General features: G+C 50.0%; 1 protein-coding gene across 1 annotated transcript in view; it reads right to left on the reverse strand.

The window, feature by feature from the left end:
* The window catches only part of PIK3CB (phosphatidylinositol-4,5-bisphosphate 3-kinase catalytic subunit beta), a 222,917-nt gene extending 217,616 nt beyond the window's left edge, over positions 1-5,301 (reverse strand). The window contains exon 1 of the mRNA XM_073581310.1: positions 5,145-5,301. The gene's annotated coding sequence lies outside the window, so the exon portion shown is untranslated. The remainder of the gene's footprint in view (positions 1-5,144) is intronic.
* Between the last annotated feature and the right edge of the window lie 699 nt (positions 5,302-6,000).

Here is a 6,000-nt window from a genome sequence, read left to right on the forward strand (position 1 = left end):
CCGTGTGTCCATTTTTTACCATCAGTGTTTGGTCCGTGTGTCCATTTTTTACCATCCGTGTGTCCATTTTTTACCATCAGTGTTTGGTTCGTGTGTCCATTTTTTACCATCAGTGTTTGGTCCGTGTGTCCATTTTTTACCATCAGTGTTTGGTCCGTGTGTCCATTTTTTACCATCAGTGTTTGGTTCGTGTGTCCATTTTTTACCATCAGTGTTTGGTCCGTGTGTCCATTTTTTACCATCAGTGTGTGGTCCGTGTGTCCATTTTTTAACATCAGTGTTTTTCAAGGATGGATAAAGAAGTGAAAAAGCTTTTCCTATCATTTTCAATGTTAAAGGTCACCGATCAGATGCTATAATAGAAGTCTATGAGTCCATGAAAAATCCAGCCAGTACACCAAAGTTGTGCTCAAAAGTTTACAAACCCCGGCAGAATTTTTGCTTTCTTGGCCTTTTTTTCAGAGAATATAATTTATAACACCAAAACTTTTTCCCCACTCATGGTTAGTGGTTGGGTGAAGCCATTTATTGTCAAACTACTGTACTTTCTCTTTTTAAATCCTAATAACCCAAAAAATACAAATGACCCTGATCAAAAATTTACATACCCTGGTTATTTTGGCCTGATAACATGCACAGAAGTTGACACAAATGGGTTTGAATGGCTACTAAAGGTAACATCCTCACCTGTGACAAATGCCAGGAAAAATTGTACGGGATCCAAAGAAAAACCCACAACTAGCATCAGCTGAAATACTGGACTCTCTGAAAACTAGCAATGTGGCCGTTTCAAGATGCACAATAAGGAGGCACTTGAGGAAAAATGGGCTGCATGGTCGAGTCGCCAGAAGAAAGCCAAATGACCCTGATCAAAAATTCACATATCCCATTTCTTAATGCCATGTATTGCCTCCTCTAACATCAATGACAGCTTGAAGTCTTTTGTGGTAGTTGTGGATGAGGTTTTTTATTTTCTCAGACGGTAAAGTTGCCCACTCTTCTTGACAAAAAGGATCCAGCTCCTGTAAATTCCTGGGCTGTCTAGCATGAACTGCGTGCTTGAGATCTCCCCAGAGTGGCTCAATGATATTAAGGTCAGGAGAATGAGATGGCCTCTCCAGAACTTTCACTTTATTCTGCTGTAGCCAACGACAGGTCGACTTGGCCTTGTATTTTGGATCGTTGTCATGTTGGAGCGGCAAGTATGTCCCATGCGCAGCAGTATTTGCTGATAATGTGCTGCATTCATCTTTCCTTCAACTTTGACCAAGTTTCCTGTTGCATCCCCCAAAACATCAGCGATCCACCTCCGTGCTTTACAGTAGGAATGGTGTTCCTTTTATCATAGGTGTTGTTGACCTCTCTCCAAATGTAAGGTTTATGGTTGTGGCCAAAAAGTCAAATTTTGGTCTCACCACTGCAAATTACCTTGTTCCAGAAGTTTTGAGGCTTGTTTCTGTGCTGTTTTGCATACTGTAGGCGAGATACTTTGTGATATTTGCGCAGAAATAGCTTTCTTCTGGCGACTCAACCATGCAGGCCATTTTTCTTCAAGTGCCTCCTTATTGTGTACATTGAAACAGCCACACCGCTAGTTTTCAGAGAGTCCAGTATTTCAGCTGATGTTAGTTGTGGGTTTTTCTTTGCATCCCGAACAATTTTCCTGGCATTTGTCACAGGTCACAGCTGAGGATGTTACCTTTAGTAGCCATTCAAACCCATTTGTGTCAGCTTCTGTGCATGTTATCAGGCCAACATCACCAGGGTATATAAACTTTTGTGATCAGGGTCATTTGGATGTTTTGGGCAGTGATTATGATTTAAAAAGAGAAAACAGTAGTTTGGCAATAAATGGCTTCACCCAACCACTAACCATGAGTGGAGAAAAAGGTTTGGCGTTATCATTCATATTTTCTGAAAAAAAGCCAAGAAAGCAAAAATTCTTCTGGGGCATGTAAACCTTTGAGCACAACTGTAATAGCGTTGTCCGATTTTCAGGTTTATTAGACGTAGCTTAAGAAATGTTCAGAGACGCAAAAATATCCCCCCAAAACAGATGAAACGGATGGTAAAAACTGACCAAACACTGATGGAAATCTGATCGAAACCGGCCAATTTCTAGAACGTGACAGAAATCAGCGCCATCGGAGAGCCTGTCGGCTCAAACATGGCTTCAGATCTCTACGGGAGGTCCGGCACTGGGAGGATTTTCTTACCAACCCCTCCGACAGCAGATGCAATGGACGCCATATCCTGGGCCATATGTTCCCATAGGCTCCTATTATAATCATATAGCACACCGTATCCCTTATTATGACAATAATGGAGCAGAGGAGGACGCTGTTCACATGTGTATTTGGTATTTGTAGTGTTTGTTCCATTTTATGCACAGAGAAATTAAATTCAGGCCCAAAATGGACCCGTTTCCTGATAGAAAGGAAAGTGGAGGGTCCCCACTGATTATTATGGGGTCTCTCTCTGTGCAGTTAGGTGTAAGCTTTTGTTTGTTTTATATTTTAATAACAGGGGAAAAAGTTCTGCATTATGTAGAAAACCGAACCGAGACAAATCCCATAATAATGGGGGCCCCGGCTTCAGTTTCCATCATAAGCAAACGACTCCTAAAAACATATCTAAAGGGTGGAAATATCATTGGTGCAACCGTATAGGGGCCCAAGAAGTAAGGGGGCCACATCCACCTCTAGAGCAGCAAGGGTCCCCTCTCTGCATGTGTCCGCTACTGACCTGAAGCAAACAGAGGAAAAGAATGCCAAAAAGGCTCCCTGTATACACAGGACCACTGTACGCAGGACCCCCATACACAGGACCGCTATACGCAGGACCCCCATTCACAGGACCGCTATACACAGGACCCCCATATGCAGGGCCACCATATGCAGGGCCACTATACGCAGGACCACCTTACACAGGACCCCCATACACAGGACCCCCATACACAGGACCCCCATACACAGGACCACCTTACACAGGACCACCTTACACAGGACCACCTTACACAGGACCACTGTACGCAGGACCACCTTACACAGGACCTTCATATAAAGGACCACTGTACGCAGGACCCCCATACACAGGACCGCTATATGCAGGAAACCCATACGCAGGACCCCCATACGCAGGACCACTGTATGCAGGACCCCCCATACACAGGACCGCTATACGCAGGACCCCCATTCACAGGACCGCTATAACAGGACCCCCATATGCAGGGCCACCATATGCAGGGCCACTATACGCAGGACCACCTTACACAGGACTGCTATACGCAGGACCCCCATACACAGGACCACTATACGCAGGACCACCTTACACAGGACCTTCATATACAGGACCACTGTACGCAGGACCCCCATACACAGGACCACTATACACAGGACCTTCATATACAGGACCTCTGTACGCAGGACCCCCATACACAGGACCACTATACGCAGGACCACCTTACACAGGACCGCTATACGCAGGACCCCCATACACAGGACCACCTTACACAGGACCTTCATATACAGGACCACTGTACGCAGGACCCCCATACACAGGACCACTATACGCAGGACCCCCATACACAGGACCCCTATACGCAGGACCACTATACGCAGGACCACCATACGCAGGACCACCATACGCAGGACCACCATACGCAGGACCACCATACGCAGGACCACCATACACAGGACCTTCATATAAAGGACCACTGTACGCAGGACCCCATATGCAGGACCACTATACGCAGGACCACCATATACAGGACCACTGTACGCAGGACCCCCATACACAGGACCACTATACGCAGGACCACCTTACACAGGACCACTATACACAGGACCCCCATACACAGGACCACCTTACACAGGACCTTCATATACAGGACCACTATATACAAGACCCCCATACGCAAGACCACTGTACGCAGGACCCCCATATGCAGGACCACTATATACAAGACCCCCATACGCAAGACCACTGTACGCAGGACCCCCATATGCAGGACCCCCATACGCAGGACCACTATACGCAGGACCACCATATACAGGACCACTGTACGCAGGACCCCCATACACAGGACCACCTTACGCAGGACCCCCTTACACAGGACCCCCTTACACAGGACCACTGTACGCAGGACCCCCATATGCAGGACCACTATATACAAGACCCCCATACGCAAGACCACTGTACGCAGGACCCCCATACACAGGACCACTATATACAAGACCCCCATACGCAAGACCGCTATATGCAGGAAACCCATACGCAGGACCCCCATATGCAGGGCCACTATACACAGGACCACCTTACACAGGACCTTCATATACAGGACCCTCATACACAGGACCACTATATATACAAGACCCCCATACACAGGACCACTATATACAAGACCCCCATACGCAGGACCACTATATGCAGGAAACCCATACGCAGGACCACTATATACAAGACCCCCATACGCAGGTTGGGACTTTTCCTGCCACATACGCTTCATGAAATGCCGCTGCCCACCTGGGGACAGTGAGGGTCTGCCTGGATGTAGGAAGCAGTCATCAGCAGCTTTCCCCCGGGCACAGGGTCAGACTGCGGTGCCCAGAGGCTGGCTACTACACCCCTGGCAGCAGAGCCCAGCATGTGGGGGGCACTAGGGGCCATAGCCCCTGGGCTCCAGCCCCCCAGCTCACCCACCATGTGCGGCCGTGTACACACAGGCAGCGGACACAATTGTGCAGATCATCGCATCAATCCCATCGCTGGATCATCACCGATCAATGGGCACAAGGTGCGGAGCCGGCAGTGCACGGAAGACCGCAGGAATGCGGAGTCTGCAGGACGTGTGGGGACAGATCCACAGCTGCTACGGGAAAACATCACGATCGTGCCCCGAGTGAGGGCAGACACGGCGCAGCCACGGACTACAAGTCCCAGCAGCTACGATCCGTCCGGCAGAGGCATGGAGAGGGCAGAGGCAGCTGTGCCAGCAGCTTACCCCGCACTCACAAAGGTGCAGCCAGAAGTGAGCAGCGGCCGGAGCCACAGGAGGAGCGCGTAACACACACTGCACTCCCAGGAGAGTGACGACCCCACGGCCACCACCACCATACACCGGGAGCCCCGGACTGAGCACTTACCGGCAGCTGCGGACACCGGAGCTCTAGACAGTGCCTAGGCGCGTCCCCGCGCCGCCCTCTTCGCTCACCATGCGCGCCCCCGACCGTCCTCTCAGACGCGCGCTCCCGCTCCGCCCCTTTTCTTCTCACCCTTCTCCTTTCTCTCCCGTCTTGCCCAGTGCTGACTTCTTCCTGCTCCGCCGCGGTTCCTCTTCCTGCCGCACTCACCGTCCATGTTGTAGAGACGACACCTCTGTGTATGCGGCGCTCCTGAGGCTGCAGGATGGTGTGAGGGCTAAAATCCTGGACAGCGCCCTCCACCAGGAGCCCGTGTAGTCAGCATCTCCTGTGTAATCAGCGTCTCCCGTGTAGTCAGCATCTCCTGTGTAATCAGCGTCTCCTGTGTAGTCAGCATCTCCTGTGTAATCAGCGTCTCCCGTGTAGTCAGCATCTCCTGTGTAATCAGCGTCTCCCGTGTAGTCAGCATCTCCTGTGTAATCAGCGTCTCCCGTGTAGTCAGCATCTCCTGTGTAATCAGCATCTCCCGTGTAATCAGCATCTCCCGTGTAATCAGCGTCTCCCGTGTAGTCAGCATCTCCTGTGTAGTCAGCATCTCCTGTGTAATCAGCGTCTCCCGTGTAGTCAGCATCTCCTGTGTAATCAGCGTCTCCCGTATAGTCAGCGACTCCCGTGTAGTCGGCGTCTCCCATATAGTCAGCATCTCCTGTGTAATCAGCGTCTCCTGTGTAGTCAGCATCTCCTGTGTAGTCAGCGTCTCCCCTATAGTCAGCAACTCCCGTGTAGTCGGCGTCTCTCGTGTAGTCAGCATCTCCTGTGTAGTCTGCGTCTCTCGTGTAGTCAGCATCTCCTGTGTAGT

This window comes from Dendrobates tinctorius, unplaced genomic scaffold (genome assembly GCF_039654945.1).
Source record: "Dendrobates tinctorius isolate UK_male_01 unplaced genomic scaffold, ASM3965494v1 ptg000069l, whole genome shotgun sequence".
Lineage (NCBI taxonomy): Eukaryota > Metazoa > Chordata > Amphibia > Anura > Dendrobatidae > Dendrobates > Dendrobates tinctorius.